The following is a 20,404-nucleotide window of genomic DNA, read 5'->3' on the forward strand; positions in this document are numbered from 1 at the left end:
ACTGTGATAAAATTTCATGCCATACAAGAGGATAATGTATACAGAAATGTATCTGGGGAAAACGTTAATGTAAAATTATAATTTCTTGAATGGAAAATGTACGTTAAATTGTTTGGTTATTTTAACTTCTCTCTTGTTTGTGGCTCGGAACATTATTTGGCGTGTCGCAACTCGTAGGGAACTTCGTATCCTAGGAAATGAGTAGAGGCTGCACCACGGTCGTTTATGTTCTATTTTAAGAGATTAAATTCTGGACTTTACCGAAACTGATACACAGCTAGAACCCCGAGTCCATCTTAGAACCCAAGACGGCTTCCCCACGGCGTACGACTGTGCCTCTGATTATTTTAGGAATTTTCAAAGTCAACGATCGCCGGAATTCTGCAGAGCAACAGATTTTATTCCAGGTTAAAACCGAAAACGAGAGTCAGTCAGACTATATTTATGATCTGTAGCTTCTAATGACTCTGTTTTATAGCCTTAAGGATTCAAAATAGTAACAAAATTTCTACCTGGAGGTGTGGGAGACAGATGTGTAAAAAATACTGGGGAACGACTTCTCCCTGCCTAAAATTTTCATTCAAGTAACTACATAATGTTCATTCGTAATAATTTAACTTTAATTTCATGGGGAGGAAAGTTAGAACTCACCACCATCGACTTCATCCAAATTTATGGTACATGCAGGGCTCGACCAGAAAGGAAAGTGACAGAAGTTTAGAAAGAACAGCATTTTCGACGCGGGTGGTGTGAGGCACGAGACATTCATGTTAAGGTAGTTGCCAGGCTCCCCTTGGCGCAACAAAAAAGTAAATGGAATGGCAATCCGAAGGTGAAGCGATCGAGTCGCTATGAGGAAACTTTATTGAGTTTTCACGTTACTTAAATTGCAAATAAATAAAAATGAATCACAATTTATTATATTTATTAATATTTTCATAAAAGTTATGAAAAGAAAACGCCAAGAAGTATTTAGTATTGAAAATAAATTTCCAAGAAAGAATTTCACTTAGAGCATCCACGAGCATGCTGCAAATAACTTTCCATGGAGTTATTCTAATTAATACGGACAGGACTTCATGTTGCGAGCAGCCTTCGGCAGCCGCACGTGAACAATAGATATTCGGTACTGGTAAAATCGGTTCACCGAGTAAGGGACAGAAATCCCATCCTGGGAAGATGGCATCTGTGGTGTCACCGCCAGACACCACACTTGCTAGGTGGTAGCTTTAAATCGGCCGCAGTCCATTAGTACATGTCGGACCCGCGTGTCGCCACTGGCAGTGATCGCAGACCGAGCGCCTCCACACGGCAGGTCTCGAGAGATGGACTAGCACTCGCCCCAGTTGTATGGACGACATTGCTAGCTACTACACGTACGAAGCCTTTCTCTCAATTGCCGAGAGACAGTTAGAATATCCTTCAGCTAAGTCCATGGCTACGACCTAGCAAGGCACATTAACCATATCTGGAGAGAGTCTCACTTGTATTATCAAGAGAAATGTACCACAATGAATTAAAGTTAAATATACAAGAAGCTCCGTTCTTTTCTTTATAGCTTTCATCACGTATCCTGTTTCAGACTTAACGCCAGTCGGCGTGTGTGTACGCGTGCCTTTCGGTTACACGTCACTGTGGACTGGCTGCCTTGTCAGTCCACTACATTGGCGACGAGAGTAAAAACGGTCTTCTTTATTCTTGCTTTGCTTAAATACCTTGTGTCATGGCTTCTCCAGATGTACTGTCCGAATTTTATCGCTTGCAGAATCAGCAGACGCAGGCCTTATTGGATGCCCTTGGACAGCTCGTCCAGGGTCAACGTGTGCTGCAAACCGATGCGGCCGCCGCCGCTTCATCGCTACCGCAGCCACAACACGCAGTTGCACCACCGTTTCGTCCGTATAAAGCGGACGAGGAGTCTTGGACGGAATGGTCACGACAATTTGGATTTCATCTCGCCGCCTACAGAATTCAAGGTAATGAGTGGCAGCCGTTTTTGCTTTCGTGTGTAGGTGTGTCCACGTACCGTGTGTTAGTGAAATTGTTTCCCCGGCGCGACGTAGCAACTCTGTCCTACGAAGAACTTTTGTCTGCTTTAGATGCTTATTTCAAAGAAACAGTAAATGTCGTTGCAAAAAGGTATACGTTCTTTCGTACAAAACGTATGGCCGGTCAGACTAATCGGGAGTGGGTTGCAACTTTGCAAGGCCTTACAAGGGATTGTGCTTTTGAGTGTGAATGTGGACTTCCTTATTCAAATACTATGGTACGTGATGCAATAGCACAGAACGTTTCTGATGTTCGCATACGGGAACAGATTTTGAAACTAGTCAATCCCTCCCTTCAAGAAGTGATAGACATATTAGATAGGCAAGACACACTTGACTTTGCTCAGGAATCATTTGAAACTTCGCCAGCCGTGTGTCACATTAACCGGCCCGCCGGGCGCGCTGCACGGACCGCTAAACAGCCCTCGCGCACGTCCGCGCAGCTGCGGCCTAGCTCTCAAACGCGTGTGCCGCGTAGGCAAGCAAATGCAGTGAAATCATGCCCGCGGTGTGCAACTAGACATTCGCGTGACAATTGCCCGTCACGCCAAGCTATTTGCGTTTATTGTCATAAGAAAGGCCATGTTCCAAGTGTTTGCCAGAAAAAGCTCAGATCAGACAATCACAACCATTCCAGGCCCTTTGCTTCGCGCCGAAATAGAACCGAGGACACTCAGGCTCGTGAACCTTCGCCCATGGACATTCATGTAGTTAATTCCACCCCGCCCAGTGCCACTATCTCAAACAGTGACTGTGTTCGTCCCACAACAAGTGTGCGTCGACGTCGCCGGAAATCCCATAAAGTCGCCAGTGCTTCTGTACCTATCTCAGTTCCCATTGCACGTGAAAGTCGCTCTTATCGTCAGCAGGACAGTAAACTTTTTGTCGACTTGGACTTTGAAGGCGAAGTGATACCATTCCAGCTCGATACCGGAGCTGCAGTTTCATTGATCAATCACGACACGTACAAACAACTGGGCAAACCTCCGTTGCGTGCCGCACGTGTTAAGTTAAATAGTTCTTCCGGACAAGCTATCCCTGTGTTAGGACAGTGCACTCTTCTTGCTACATACAAGGAACAAACAAAACTTGTGTCATTTTACGTTCTTCGTTCTTCTACTGCAGTGAACTTGTTTGGGTTAGATTTATTTCAGTTGTTTAACATGTCTATAGTAAATCAGGTCCTATCAGTGAACGAGACTGTGCCTTCAGACAGTGTTTCGCGTCTGTGTGACGTATTTGCCGACATTTTTGCACCGGGCCTTGGTTGCGCTAAGAACTATGAAGCACATTTGGAACTGAAAGTAAACGCGCAACCGAAATTTTTCAGAGCGTGCAATGTTCCCCACGCATTGCGTGATGAGGTCGCAAGAACATTACACGATTTAGAATCACATGGTGTAATTGAACGTGTGCAGGCTTCTCTCTGGGCCTCACCCTTAGTAAGTTTGCCTGTTGCTGAGGATCGAGCATTCGATTCTTCCGAACTTGATTGCATGTTCATTGATTCGGAAACCGATGACGTGGTCGAATCGTTTCCGATTGATTTTCGTCGTGTCGCTACAGCCACAGCTGCTGACCCTGTCCTTGCTACCGTTTTGCTTTTTGTTGCTACACAATGGCCCTTGTCAAAGTCGCGGATCGAGGATCCGTTGGTTCGCCGATTTTTTGCTCACAAGGGGAGACTTTTGTACGACGTGGTGTTTTGTTGTTGCGTTCTGATAATGATCAGTCCAGAGTCGCATTCTCGGGAGGACGCGTTATTGCTCTTTTTGTCCTCGTATCGCTCTAAGCCCCGCGATGGTCGCAACTATGGAGGTTCACGGCGTTGGCTCGCAGGGCGCATTCTTCGCTGCCTCGGCCGCGCGATGTATTTGGTTTTGGGGGCCTCTGGTGAAGTGCGTCGGCATCCCAATCAGCTGCGCCTCTGTCGTCGCCTGGGTTCTGCCGCTCCCCGTCTGCTTTCAGCGACGGTGCCGTCCGGTCAGCGCCTTGGGGTCCCATCTACTGGCTCGCCTCATCCCCAGGTGTTACCGACGCTGCCTTCCATTTTGCCTCATGGCGACGCGCCGCCGCCGCCGCCGCCTGTTCTCCCGCCGGCGCCGCCCGCAGAGGACGCGTCGCTGCCGCCGGGCGCCTCCCTGGGTCACGCGCCGCCGATCGCTTCCCGTGACCAGCTGTCCTCCGCCGTGGAACTCTTGCCCACTCCGGACCAGATGTCTTCATCGCGCGTCGGATCCCCCGACGCAATGGAGGTCGACCCTTCGGACCCTCCTGTATCTCTACGGGCGCATACACCGCATGTTTACGTGCACCCTGGACTAGGTTTCCAGGCGTTTCCTAGCTCCCCTCGGACCGAATGGCCGGGTGCGGGTGGCACAGCCTCGCCTGTTGTTATGCTCCCCACCTCATCGCATACGTCAACATGGGGTCCACCCCACGGCGGTCGGGAGCCTTCTCACACGACCGTTCGCCGATTTGCGGGGGAGGAATGTGGTGTCACCGCCAGACACCACACTTGCTAGGTGGTAGCTTTAAATCGGCCGCGGTCCATTAGTACATGTCGGACCCGCGTGTCGCCACTGGCATCAAAGTACACTAGTTTGTATCAAGTGGAGATAATTAAACTGACAGTGTTCCGAGTGCTCCAGCGAAGGCTTTAGACATCGCACGATGCTTAAACACTGTAATTATGTTCATTAATCGCTGTGCTCAAGGAGTAAACTGAAAAACATAATAGTTGCCCTTTCTGCCACGAGGTGAAAATATGGCGCTACAGGTGGTCATAATAAGAAATTTTTCCCGTTTTGACATCAATATGCTTTTTGTTGCCCGGTGAAACGTGTTGATATCTTTTTTGTAGTGACTGTTTGTGTAAGTGGTCAAGAAGGATAATGTTTCCGTACGAAGTGCAATTGCAGTTGAAAAGAAAGACCGTGCACTGCTCGTACAGTTGTTCTCGTCAGAACAGCAGCGATAACATCGCAGTGTTGCTGAAATATCGCCGACAGCAGCAAAGAGGCCACACGTTAATAAAGGAGTTAAAAAATTGAAAAAAGTGAATTAAGTGATGCAGGAGATAAAGTGAAGCTCGCCGTTCCACGGCAATTGTTGATGAAGTTGCTGGAGCTATAGCCGACCGTGCAGCACATGTCCAAAACTGCTTAACTCTGGAGCTAGTTCTGAAGCTGTGTCACAGCAACTCTCTCTCCCTTGGTCAACAGTTCAAAACATGTTGTGGTGTATTTAACATATCTCTACAAGATTTAACATGTGTACCGAATGAAGTCGCAAGGCAGGCTACAACGGCTTTTTTTAGTACGCTTGGAAATGGTTGACATATGGCTTGGAAATAATCTTACGAAGGAGGAGGCATATTTTACTCTGCAAGTGCCGTGAATGCACAGAATTGTCGCGGTACAGGGCTCTACTCTGCCACAGGTAATGCATGAACATCCACTGCACTCATCTAATGTGATTGTGTGTGTGGTTTCACAAGCTCCATAATTTTTCGGTCCATTTTTCTTCCAGGAGATGACATCTCGTGGGCTTGTTAGTGTATGGTGATATCTGCATGTTATAAGAACCTCACTTTGCATCATGTGATTCCAGCTTTCGAAGAACGCAACTGTGTCCACACCACTATTTTCAAGCAAGGTGGGTGATACCAAACGTCGCTTAAAAGGTGAAAGATTTACTTCGAGAAATCTACGGCAACGAGCGCATCATCTCTAAGCAATTTCAAGATGCGTCGACTTGACGATCACCCGGCGTAAATCCTCGGGAATTCTGGTTGTGGGGATATGTGGAAGATCTTGTATATCAGGGATATACCCAGAGTCTTCCTGATCTGAATAATAGCATTATTTTTTCAGCGGACTTTGCGAGATTACCGATTAATGAACATTCCTTCGATATTTTGACATCCTGTGATGTATACAGCCCGCAATGCAGTGCTTGCAACACCGTCTGTGTAGTTATAACCATCCGGGACATCATCTATCCTCGCCAATATCTGGCGGAATGATGCGTTACACGCGGTTTGTTGCAAACTTGTGCGATGAGGGAGAACGTTTTATAGATGTACACCGATTTTTTCCCTGTAGAAACTTTAAAACGACCATGCAATTGTAAAAATCTATAAAAGACTTAGTGCTTCCCCTTTTTTTGCGATGAATGTTGCATCAGCACATATAAATCGTCAACGGTAAACTAATAAAACCGTTTAATTTTATGTACTAAGTTCTTGTGTATGCCTTTCAATCCCTATTGCAAATTTACTTGCGATCCCAAATTTTCCCTTACGTTTCCTTTTCACACATCTTATGAAAATTTATATAAACACTGAGCCTAAACACTGAGTATTATTTCGTTTCATTTGCAGTGTAATTAAAAAATGAAAATAAAAAGGAGTTTCCCCATAAGGACTTGACCCAACGACATGCTCTCTTTCTGCTGCGCCAACCACTCCTGCCTGGCAATTACGCTGACGTGGCTCATGCTTCTCCAATTCCGCGCCAAAAATTCTACTTTTCATGGACACTTTGTCATTTGCAGCACATGTTTCTGGCGTCTTTAGTAAAAGCGTTTTCAGTGAAATGTAAGGCGGCAGATTCAAATACCGGTCCGGCATACAGTTTCAGCCTTTTAGAAACAACAATACTGTGCAAATTCCGCTGCACAGTGAAATATTCATGCCAATGACAACGTACACAAGCAATATTAAATACTGAATTAGACCGTGCACTACAGAACGAGGGTTTCGCTACAGCAGAACCGTTCACCGATGCATAAATTCAGTAATATGTAATAATGAAATAAACGCCTCCAGTATCGGAAAACGATCATAACTGTTCAAAGCGGGTAGCGCACCTGACGCTGATGGAATTCGCGGTATATTTCACGTGGAATAGGTTGCAGAATTAGCACCTGTCCTCAAATGCTACTTATCCACATAGCACACGTATTGCAAATTAAGAGTCTCTCGGAGGAAAAGTAACCGTTCGCAGATTCGAACTGAAAATAATATGATCTGAGATTATGTGCACATACCTGCGTAATATTTTCAAAGCACAGCGAACTATAAATCGTTCACCTAAAAATGTTGTATTTTGTAGCATCTTTAAGGCATTTTAGATGTATATTTACTTTACTAAGCCACACTTTAAAGGTTGCAGGTGGGATCAAGATCTGTGTTTTCGTCTATGTTCCTTTATAGTCCACAGGGCGTTATTACGAAAAACATTGTCGATAGAGGTGATTTGCTTCTCGTTCTCATGAAGGCTTAAGAATTGTCTGTTCATGTACCGGTGCAGCATAGACATAAGGCAGGAAGCGAAACAACTCAACAACCAGATCACTCCCTTTTCCTATGAGTTAATGTTAGTGATAGTCAAGGTCCTTGGGTATTTCTAACTGTTTTTTCTTATTCTGTTTTACGTGACTTTAAATAATTTTATGTCGTTACAGCATCTGTTTACAGTTATGTAGTCTACTATGTTCCACGCATTTCTGTTACGCTTTCTTGTTTTAATGTTTACCCGTCGAGATTCACCAGTGTGCTCATTGTCACCCGCGTAATGTCGATCGCTCCTTCAAAATACAGGACATCCCAAAAGGTGTGATCTGGTTGTCCAGTTGTTTCGCTTCCTGCCTTATGTCGTATGGTACACCGGTACATGAACAGGCAATGAACAGACACCAGTGTCATGGAACTCTACCTGTAATTAACGTAGACCAAAAAAGTAATGTTTACCCGATGCAACAACTCAAAAAGCTTTTATGTAGATAATGAATAAGTGTTTTCCCTTTCCAACAAACAACAGGGACATCAACAAAGTTTTTTCTTTATTGTTGTAGGTGGTTAAGAGCAACATAAATAACTCACAATGAAGAGTTTGCATAGGAAAAGGCACAGTGTGCGGCTTGGTTTACGGAAACGAAGGACGTGATATCGGGAAGCACCATCGTCTCAGCCATCCATAAGAAAATGGTACAGCGATTTCATGGACGCAGATGGTGTGTATATGAAGCGCCATGTAGACATTCCGAAGAGAAATGATGAAGAGAATCCGAAAGGTTATCCATTGTTGGCAACACAAATCTGTTTGTAAAGCATCAAAGAAACGGTGAATCCCTCGTACGGCAGTGCACCGGGTACTACGAAAGCGTCTTCATCTGCTTCTCTGAACGTGGGTTTCTTCACACTGAACCTTTTGCTATGCAGCTTCTATTCTTCGATTGATGTACAGTGCTCCAGCCTCCATACAACAATGAAAAAACTGTTTTTTCAGTTATAATGCTCTTGTCACGTGGAAAGGTGAAACATTTGTCCATTACCTTAGAAAAAATCAGTGTTGTTGCTGTGGTCTTCAGTCCAAAGACTGGTCTGATGTAACTCTCCATGCTACTCTAACCCGTGGAAGCCTCTTCATCTCCAAATAGCTGTTGCAACCTACATCCTTCTGAATCTGCTTAATGTATTCATCTCTTGGTCTCCCTCTACGATTTCCTTTCTCCTCCCCCCGGTTCCCTCCAGTACAAATTCCTGGACTCCCCATTTCTTTTCATTAGCTTCACATTAGTTACATGATCTACCCATCTAATCTTTAACAGTCTTGTGTAGCACCAAATTTCCATATCTTCTATTCTCTCCCTGTCTAAGATGTTTATCGCTTATGTTTCACTTCCATGGATGGTTAAACTCCATAAAAATAGTTTCAGAAAGGACTTCTTCACATTTAAATCAATAGTCGATGTTAACAACTTCCTCTTCTTCAGAAACGCTTTCCTTGTCATTGCCAGTCTACATTTTATATCCTCCCTACTTCGATCATCATCGGTTATTTTGCTTTCCAAATAGCAAAACTCATCTACTACCTTAAGGTCTCGTTTCCTAATCTGATTCCCTCGACATCATCTGATTTGATTCGACTACATTCCATTAACCTCGTTTTACTTTTGTTGATGTTTGTCTTATATCCTACTTTCAAGACACTGTCCATTTTGTGCAACTTCTTTCCCAAGTACTTTGCTGTCTCTGACAGAATTACTGTGCCGTCGGCAAATCTCAAGGTTTCTATTTTTTCTACCTGGACTTTAATTCCCACTCCATATTTTTCTTTTGCTTCCTTTACTGATTGCCCAACACAGATTGAATAACAGAGGGGTAGACTACAACCATTTCTATCTCCCTTCTCAACCTCTGCTTCCCTTTCGTGCACCTCGACTCTTATAACTGCCGTCTGATTTTTGTGCAAATTGTTGATAGCCTTTCGGTCCCTATATTTCAACTCTGACACGTTTAGAACTTGAAAGACAGTACTCCAATCAACATTGTCAGAAGCTTTTCTTAAGTCTACAAACGCTAATAGCGAAGGTTTGCCTTTTCTTAACCTATCTTCTAGGAGAAGTCGTAATCTTAGTATTGCCTCACGTGTTCTTACATTTCACCGGAATCCTAACTGATCTTCCTCGACATCAGCTTCTACCAGTTCTTCCACTCTTCTGTAAAGGATTCATGTTAGTATAATGCTACTGTGACTTAGTAAACTGATAGTTCGGAAATTTTTACACCTGCATTCTTTGGAATTGGTATTATTATATTCTTCTTGAAGTCCAAGAGCAGCTCTCCGAGGCTATCAGTAGCTCTAATGGAATGTTGTCTACTCGCGGGGCCTTGTTTGACTTGAATCTTTGAGTGCTTTGTCAAATTCTTCACGCAGTATCATATCACCCTTCTGATCTTCATCTATGTCAACTTCCATTTTCATAACATTGCCCTCAAGTACATCTCCCTTGTACAGACCCTCTATATAATCCTTCCACCTTTCTGTTTTCCCTTCTTTTCTTAGGACTGGATTTCTGTCTCGGCTCTTGATATTCATACAGGTAGTTCCCTTTTCTCGAGAGATCTCTAACCTCGCCATAGGTAGCATCTGTCTTACCCCTATGAATGTATGTTTCTACAACCTTACGTTACTGCACGTTTTTGAGGTGATGCATGAGACAAACTTTACTTTTCCTCTCCAGTTAAACTACTAGTCGAGTTATATGACACTAGTTATATGACTAGTCGAGTTATATGACCTTTTGCTATATCTAATACAATTAACATTACGGAAAAAGGAGATACACACAAAACACTTGAGAACATCAATGTCTTGTAAACTAGTGGCCGTCACATGAAAAGCCGTTAGCCAGGGACTCAGAATAGCTCCATCTACAATTCATAAAAATCTGTGATTAATAGATTTGATAGTGCTTTTGTTAGTGACAGGAGCTATAACAACACAATGGTGACTTGGCCAGTTTAAGTGTATACATGACCTATGTGATTAGTGGAACAAGGCCGTTGCGACCCCAGTCTGTAGTGTTGTGAAATGTATTCAGGATGCCGGATGCCAGATGGTGGCGATAGATATGGCAACGTCACAATGACATCATAATGGGAAGTTCTAATTTTAGCGGGAAAATAGGCCAATAGGGTTACTTCCAGAAACCCAACTCCCTCCCCTCACCCATAAAATGGCGGGAAGTTGAAATTCCAGCAGGACAATGCAACACACCACAGCAACCTCCACCAACCCAAGACAATTGCGGGAAAATAGGTCACTTGTGCTATCTCCACTAACCTAACTCATCTGACCGCCCCCTATTCATAGGTTAGCAGGGAAAGGACTCAGCTTGTGCTGGGCTGCTAGAGAGAGGAAGGTGTGTACTTTGTTTATTGTGGAACAATTTATTTATGGATGGATGTCATGTTGTTCATTTATTACACTGATACAAAACACTCGCCCTGACATGCTTGGGCTCAGGCTACATAGCCTACAGACCTGGAAACTACTCGTAAATTATCTCAATAATGCAGTGCACAGCATACAGACCCGCAAACTACTCGTAAATCACCGAAAAATGCACACTGCTGTGCAGACACGTAAACATCTTGTAAATTACCAAGATAATGCAAGTAAAACGCTCTGCACACACGCTCACTAATTCTAAAGTGTCCAAATAATGCAGTACATAGCCTACAGGCCTGCAAACTACTCGTAAATCACCGAAATATTCCATATGTAACGCTTTTCCGACACGCACACAACGCTTATTGTCAACTGCAACGTATCAGAGGTACCCATGCACGCACATGATAACGCCGCCGCGAGCCACCACAGGACTGCCGGGTGCTGGGCCGCAAGCGACTGCTCTCATGCCACTATTGGCTGCAGCCAAAAGGTTAAAGTCACTTCTATTTTCAGGTATACAGTTAGAGTTCTTCGAGTGTTGTATTGACGTCACATGTCTATGTAAATAAGAGCCAAGTCACCCTCCTAGCCTCAAACACATGTTTACGATTGCTGGCGTGATAGCTCCTTAAGTGCGGAGACTGACATCATAGCTCGTACTATACAGATCTGTTCCAATGCTGCCAAGAACAGCACAGGGTGCATTGTTCCTAGTGGTGACCTCAGAAGTTAAGTCCCATAGTGCTCAGAGCTATTTTGAACCACTGCTGTCCGTCTTGTTGTGCGTCCCATTGTCTCAGTGTGTACTTGTTCTTTTCTCTCTGCATGATGAAGAGAGGTAGCTGCAGCAGCATAATGGTAAGTTTTAAAAAAAAGATTACGTTCGTAAGTGCCTCTAGTAGTAGTGGTGGTGGTAGTAGTAGTAGTAGTAGTAGTAGTATAGGAAGTTTTTTCTGTTACAAATTGAATTATACATCTTGTTTGTTGCTGAGGTTGTAGGAAAGACAGACCGATTGCCAGATTCTGACGAGGATGATGACATACCTGACTGGATCAGACAAAGGCGCGCTGATTTGACCCTATTAGATGATGAAGATGACTTTTTTGAGGATGTGGCTGAATCGCCTCATGTGTTAATGCCCTGGAGCCAGAGCGAAGAGGGTATTACTCACTCTGCTTATAACATTGTGATCGTCAGAATACTTTCTTTCACCGTGCCAGCAGTGATAAGCAATTTAACGAATTTGAAAACAAGATTTTAGCTGCAGATTCTAAAAATAACCCCAAAAAATTTAGGTCGTACGTAAAATCTATGAACATTACAAATAATTCAATACCTTCTCTTGCTGATAGTACGGGTGATGTAACTGATGATGATAAACAGAAGGCCGAAATTCTAAACCTACCTTTCAAAAACTCGTTTACGATAGAGGACTGCAGCACCATTCCCCCTTTCAATTGTCGAACAAGCGAAAGGATGGCTGACATAGTGTTTAGTTTATCTGAAATTGTAAAACAGTTAAGATCCTTAGACGCCAGAAAGGCATCTGGCCCAGACGGTATTCCCGTAAGATTTTATGTTGACTAAGCTACAAATATAGCACCATTCTTATCCGTCATCAATCAGAGATAATTGGAACGGCGGAAAGTTTCATGGGACTGGAAGAAGGCCCAGGTCATAGCCATCTATAAAAAGGGTAGAAAATCGGATGTACATAATTACCGGCAAATTTCACTGACATCGATTTGTTGTAGACTTATGGAACATATTTTGTGTTCAGACATAATGACCTTTCTAGACTCTGAGAAGCTCATCTGCAGAAACCAGCTCGGTTTCAGGAAGCAGCGGTCATGAGACACACAGCTGGCCCTCTTTGTGGATGATATACAACAGGCTCTGGATACCGGCTCCCAGGTTGATGCCATATTTCTCGACTTTCGAAAGGCGTTCGACTCAGTTCCGCACTTTTGCTTGCTACAAAAAGTGCTCGCGTACGGTCTATCCAATGACATATGCGGTTGAATAAGTTACCTAACAGACAGGGAGCAGTATGTCGTCCTGAACGCGGTAACTTCAACAGAAACAAGAGTAACTTCAGGTGTGCCCCAGGGCAGCGTAATAGGTCCTCTGCTTTTTACGTTTTACGTAAACGATCTGGTTGATGGTATTGACAGCGGCCTTAGACTGTTTGCTGATGATGCTGTAGTCTACAGGAAAGTACTATCACACGAAAGTTGTGCCGGCCGAAGTGGCCGTGCGGTTAAAGGCGCTGCAGTCTGGAACCGCAAGACCGCTACGGTCGCAGGTTCGAATCCTGCCTCGGGCATGGATGTTTGTGATGTCCTTAGGTTAGTTAGGTTTAACTAGTTCTAAGTTCTAGGGGACTAATGACCTCAGCAGTTGAGTCCCATAGTGCTCAGAGCCATTTGAACCATTTTTGAACGAAAGTTGTGAACAAATCAATGAGGATTTGAAGAAAATAATTGTGTGGTGTAATGACTGGCAGTTATCTCTCAATATTAGTATGTGTAACCTACTGCGTATAACATGGCTAAAATCCCCATTAATGTATGATTACAAAATAAATGATCAGTCTTTGGAAGTGGTAACATAAGTCAAGTATCTGGATGTGACTATTCGAAATGATCTCAAATGGAATGATCAGATTACACAAGTAACGGGTAAGACGAACTCTAGATTGCGGTTTATTGGTAGAATCCTGAAGAGATGCAATACTTCAACAAAGGAAATACCTCACAATACGTTAGTTCCTCCAGTCTTAGAGTATTGCTCGTCTGTATGGGACCCGTACCAGTTGCGTCTCATTCAGTAGATTGAGAAGGTCCAAAGAAGAGCGGCAAGATTCGTGACTGGTACATTTAGCCATCGCGAGAGCGTTACGAAACTCATAGAAAGTTTGAAGTGCGATACACTTGCAGATAGACGTCACGCTAAACAGAAGGGGCTGCTTACTAAATTCCGAAATCCAGTCTTCACTGAGGATGTAGAGCATACTCGTATATTATCACTACCTACGCGTAATGACCATCATTCAAAGATAAGCGAAATAAGAGCTCGTACTGAGGCATTCAGACGTTTTTCCCTCGCGCGATTCGCGGGTGGAGCAGAGGGGGTGGGGGGGGGGGGTGAGGGGGAAAATATGACTTTGGCGCGAATTGTGCCCTTCGCCACACACCACGTGGTGGCTAGCGGAGTGTATATGTAGATATGTAGATGTAGATAATTTATTTTATTATCTACAGCGGTCGCATCTCAGCAATCTCAACATATTGTGGCGTGAATACCAGTGGTGGCTAAACCTTCTACCTCGCCAAAGCGGCGCCCGGTAAGGCAGGACTCGCCTATAAGCGCGCCGCTACACGCTGCGCAGGAAGCCGCCACCGCCACCGCCACCGCCACCGCCGCTCTGACGTCCTCGGGCCAAACGAACCTCCACCCCTCAAGTTACCAGGTCGGGTCTACAGCAGCATCAGGAACCATCAGCACACCCTACCTGTTCCCATCAATCTGACCTGGTTGCAACGCGACATCCTCCTCAATCATCATCATCCTGTGATCCTCGTCAGAATCGGCGTAAACGCAAGGTATGTGTGCCTCAGCGCATACCGACATGACCCTCCCCATCATCAGGATGGACTCAGAATAGTATTAATCCTAATATAAATTATCCTGTGACTAGTGGCAGTTCTCTCTCCCGTCCTTTTAGTGAAGGGCATCATGTCAGTTATACCATACCGCAGTTACACCACTCGGTGATTCCAGACGTTTTAGAGGAGTTAGTGCCATCCACGGGGATTGAGAACCGGGAAGGATGTAAGGTAAAGGGCGAGTTGTGGCGCCCTGAAATTAATCTAAGTTGGCGTGGCCGCACAGGCCGCTCGGGAGGCGCGGGTCGCTCGGCAGGGCGACCACGTGGTGCCGGATGTTGGTCGAAGCAAGAGGGGTCCAGCGGCTGTGGGGCTGGGATCTCCTTGGTGACGCTGTGCGCCGGGAGGGCAAAAGATGGTGGACTTTGGGAATCCTTAATGGTAGACATTTCACAGTTCATAGAGAAATTAATAGTAGCCAGATGAATCATGATACCTCAAAAAGAAACATGTACATTACTATTATTTGCGAGACGATTCTGATGGTGCATTCAGATATGCAATATCTTTATTCGTTGAAAGTTTACTTTTTGACAGTAAATTATACAAGTAACACCCAGCAACGAATTTCCAAAATATAAATGCTTCATCCGATTTTGTCTATCGTCATGTCTTTAGAAAGCTGTTAGTGTAAACCTAAATTGCTATGAATTACAGGCATGTAACTTGAATGGAACATGAGTTATTGGAGGTCAAAGTGGCCAGTTACTATCGATCTTGTCAGGCCATAAGTACTCCACAGTTACACAAAGAAAAGGTAGCAGCATGCTTATAATCATATTTATTCATCTATGTATTTGTTTATATCCGCAAATACTATTCATGAAGAAACTGGTTAAATATTTACTGTGTTTTTGAAAGCACAGAGACATTAGGCTAATGGCCTACCTTTTCTTCTATTCCTTTGATATATGGTTATTTAATTCGTTTATCTATATAATAATGTGTGTTAGAGCGTGTTTATGGTCCAACCGTAGGAATATTTATTTAATTTCAAATTATTGAAATGTAAATGCAGTATTTGGTATTTATTTCATTATGTTTGTGAGTGCACATTGGCTTAGAGACATGTAGGGAGAGCTCTAGCCAATCATAGTGCTCGTTACTGAGAGATGGAGGTTGGGGAGGAGCATCGTTTCTGGAGAGGACATGAGCTAGTTCCGGGCAGTGCGGCAGTTGTGGAGAGTGTGGCGGGAGAGCGAGTACTGCAGAGGACACGGGAAGTGCTGGACGTGACAGCCAGCACAAAGACTTGGATACTGGAGCAGTTGGCGCGTGTTCACGGAGGATAGAAATATTTAGGAGTGCCGACCTGTACTCTTGTGTTTTTTTCTGTGGCTTCTTTAGTGAAATCGTAGTATGCATTCACAAGTAAGTATCTCGAGAGCTATGTTGTTGTTCATAAGAAATTACGAGGAATAGGAATCTATTGTCTCCCTGTTATTCAATCTATGTTTTATTTAATTGCTGTACCATCGACAACAATAAGTGTTTTGAAGAAATATACCACTATCGTACTCATCATTTAAAGTTGTTGTCCCACCATGGTAGCTGAGTGGTCAGTCCGACTGAATGTCAATGCTAAGGGCGCGGGTTCGATTCTCGGCTGATTTGCAGATTTTCTCCGCCCAGAGGTGTTGTGTTGTCCTAATCATCGTCATTTCATCCGCGTCGTCGCGCAAGTCGCCGAAGTGGCGTAAAATCGAAAGACTTGCACGCAGCAAACGGTCTACCCGATGGGAAGCACCTGTCACACGGCATTTGACATTTAAAGTTGTTCAAATAGTACCTGAAGATTTTCTTTAATTGCAATCTTTCATTTATAAATTTATATGTTACTTTCACAATTCGCAATTGCCGCGTGATAGAAACATTCGACAATTCGATTCATGTGTGTATTCCTATCGCATACTATAGACTCAGCAGTATTTGGCCTGTAATGCAGAAATGACGTATCCGAGCCCCTACACAATCAAACCAGCCGAAGCTTTTAATATTTCAACACTGAGTAGGAGAGTACGTAGTTGAGGGCAACCTCATTTCGTATTCACAATGAGATTTTCACTCTCCAGGGGAGTGTGCGCTGATATGAAACTACATGGCAGATTAAAACTGTGTGCGCGACCGAGACTCGAACTCGGGACCTTTGCCTTTCGCGGGCAAGTGCTCTACCATCTGAGCTACCGAAGCACGACTCACGCCCGGCCCTCACAGTTTTACTTCTGCCAGTATCTCGTCTCCTACCTTCCAAACTTTACAGAAGCGCTCCTGCGAACCTTGCAGAACTAGCACTTCTGAAAGAAAGGATATTGCGGAGACATGGCTTAGCCACAGCCTGGGGGATGTTTCCAGAATGAGATTTTCACTCTGCAGCGGAGTGTGCGCTGATATACTTCCTGGAAGATTAAAACTGTTTGCCAGGAAGTTTCATATCAGCGCACACTCCGCTGGCCTTCGGCAGCTGGCAGTAGTGGCGCTCGCTGTATTGCAGTAGTTAGAGTAACGAAGATTTTTGTGAGGTAAGTGATTGATGAAAGGTATAGGTTATTGTTAGTCATGGCCATTCTCTTGTAATGATTATTGAAAGTCAGATTGCGTTGCGCTAAAAAATATTGTGTGTCAGTTTAAGCACAGTCATGTATAATTCTTCTAAGGGGACGTTTCAGGTTTAATGGACTGTCATATCGGAGATAGTGGGACCACACGGTAACCGGCGGCGGTATCTCGGAGTACTGCAGGGCAGTCTTAAATGTCATCTTCCACTACAACCGACGGCATCACCATGGCAGAGGGAACCATATCAGATCAGGTAAGTGCCTGCGAAAATCGTGAAACGATGTGTGACTCTCAAGTTCAAGATCCTCTCACAGATCTCGCAAATATAAAACAGTCACCTCGTATGTGTAATTCTGAAAACAGAAGTGAGCCGGTTAGTCCGAAATCAGAGCGCAAATGTGTAACTAGTAGGAATTCAGGCAAGGGAAATGAATGTGGGGGAAATATCTCAGCTAAAGCAAATGATCCAGGAAATGACAAATAATATCAGTGCAGTTCGAACAGATATGGGTACATTGCTATCTCAAATAGGTTCCACTGTGAAAGAGGAAGTTGAAAAAATTATGGGTAACATTGAAAGAGAAATTGATGAGAAATAAAAATGTCTTTGAGTGGATATGAGGAAACTTACAGATGAAGTTGTAATAGTAAAATCTAAAATATAATCAGGGGAAAACGATCTTGGGGAAAAAATGGATCATATACAGACAGAACTTGGAGACAAGGTAAGCGACTGTATAAAACCGCAAGATGCTCATAAAAGCGATGTAAATTTAGCAATTAGTGACACTGCCAATCGTGTAGGTGACGGGGAGAAAGAAGTGGGCAAAGTTAAAGATAATAGTCCTGTATCACTAGTGAAAATGAATTTAAAAATCAAATACAACAGATAAAATATGAGTTAACTTCGTTAGCCTCCCAACAGGTTCAGGTGTTACAAATGGCTCTGAGCACTATGGGACTTAACTTCAGAGATCATCAGTCCCCTAGAACGTAGAACTACTTAAACCTAACTAACTTAAGGACGTCACACACATCCATGCCCGAGGCAGGATTCGAGCCTGCGACGGTAGCGGTCGCGCGGTTCCAGACTGCCTCCCAACAGGCCACGGCAGGTATAAATATCCCTTGGCCAAATACCGGATCTGTGAAATGTTACACAGATGACAGGAGATATCACCCAGTAAATTTCGTGGTTACGTGTAGTAACGCTTTTGTTCACGGCATGTCCGACAAAGCGGAAGTAAAATACGTTAAACGGCATTTGGACGGATATCTACAGCTGTGGGCAGTTGTTAAATATAGTTCGTGGGAATCGTATGAAGAGTTCGAAAAGTGTTTTTTGAATAAATTTTGGAGCGAGGCAAAGCAGACACAGATCCTAAATGTATTTTTAAACGGGTCGAGTTACAGGTACGGTAATGGGATGATGAGAGATTTTTGCAAGCGCGGACTTGGTAAGCTTATGCATCTGAAACTTCCGTTGGGGTTTTATCGGAAATCACCAAGTTAAAAAGGCGATTACCCGAAAATTTGCTTTGGGATCTTGTGCATAGTCCATGTGATTCCGTGGACGAATTTGTACAATTTGTAGAAAAGTAAGAGAGGTGTTTGAAATTCAAACCGGATGGTAGTTATCAAAATGGGAATCCAAATAATCACCATCAAGGTAATAATCATGAGAGAAAACAAAGGAATGCTCCGGGATATAGTAGCTAGAATGAGCAGAATGGTCGAAGAATGAACAGTAGAGAAGACTTCCGTGAACAGGATCCAAGTAAAGAACACAGATTTGATGGGGGAAATTCGCGCGAAGTGCTATCGCATAACAACCGGTCGGGAAACTGATGTTTGCCACATCTCAGGTCCGGGGATGTCGATCTGAACAGGCGATGAAAAGGACTGGAGGTAATGGTAATTGTAGAAATGTTGATAGGTTTGAAGAAAGGCAACAAATATGAAATATGGGACATGTTAAAGTTGAAGGCTGCGTAGATTTCTCTTTCAATAAAAGCAAGCGCGAACGGCGGAAGCGGAGATTTGTGTGAGATTTAACTAAAAGTAATGGGAATAAATTTGCGGGGAATAATGTAAGTTATGAATGTGTTATGAATGGATGTGTGAATGGTGATGAATGGAAACATTCAATGATTCAAAAAGAAGTTAAAGAGGAGATGAATTTAGTGAAAGCAAATTGTTTGGAGAGTTCTGAAGAGGTATTAGCAAATAGTAGCAATTGGAGTAAGGAAGGTGTTGTAGTAACCAGAATTTATGAGTCGGCGAAAAGCGTCGATGTTGGTGAAGGCTGCGTAGTCTTGGTCTCGAAAGCTGCGAGTGAGAGTGATTTTCAGCCGAAAAGTGTCAGTGTTACTAAGGGACGCTTAGCATTGATCTCGCCAGCATGTGAAGTTAAAAATGTATCTGTGGAGGTAGATGATTTCTGTTTAAAGTAACAGTGATTCTAATTTATGTAATAATGTAAAAGCTACTGGTATTGATACTTCATAGGAAGGAATGTACGCGTTTCTAGTCACGAATGAAGGCGAAACGAAACTTATTGACGAATGTGTGAATCTAAAACGTCTGTCAGAGTGTGAAAGTGAGAATGTATGTAAAGTAGGATCGGGGGTTAATCTGGATGAAAGGTGTGTAGAAATGGCAGTATGTGCTGATTTTTGTTTGATCACATCGGGATGTAGCAAGTCTGGAAGTATAAGGTTATTGAGATGACTATTTGTGGTGATGATGGATTAGGCATCGATGTATTATTTCAGGAAGATAAAGTGTTTAACAGTGAACTGATGTGTAATTTTGTTGAAGCTGGAAGTGTCGATGTTTTGAAGTGGAAAACAGTAAAGCTGTGCATGCTGTGGATAGTGAATCGGCGAAATGTGTGGGAGAACTAACAGAAAATTTAGAGAGGACTGAAGTAAATAATATGGATGGGGATAGTTTGTGTAACAAAATTCGTACGTTACTGGTATATGAAGGAGGAGTGTGATTTTAGTGTGATTGATTGGCGTTGGTATGATAGAACGTTACTGTCGTTGCTGCCGCATATGTTGAAACCAGACAAGTTTAAAATGGCTAAGGATATATAGAGAAAGGGTATATAGAGGAAGGTATATAGAGAAAGGAAGTGGAAAGCTCTTCTAATTTGTAATTAGTGGTAGTAATTATGGAGCGATAATTTATACGTTTATTTGGGGAATCATTAGTAATTTTTTTGTTTATTATGGCAGTGTATGTGTGCAAAAGGAGGAAGTTTAGGCACCGAGGGTGCGTGGAGGTCAGTGAACTCGTGGATTTAAGTAAAATATGTTGTGATTTATGCGTTGTATAAGAGTGGGGAAAGAATTTAGTGGTCAATGTGAAGGGTTTTAAAAT

Source organism: Schistocerca nitens, chromosome 6 (assembly GCF_023898315.1).
Source record: "Schistocerca nitens isolate TAMUIC-IGC-003100 chromosome 6, iqSchNite1.1, whole genome shotgun sequence".
Classification (NCBI taxonomy): Eukaryota; Metazoa; Arthropoda; class Insecta; order Orthoptera; family Acrididae; genus Schistocerca; species Schistocerca nitens.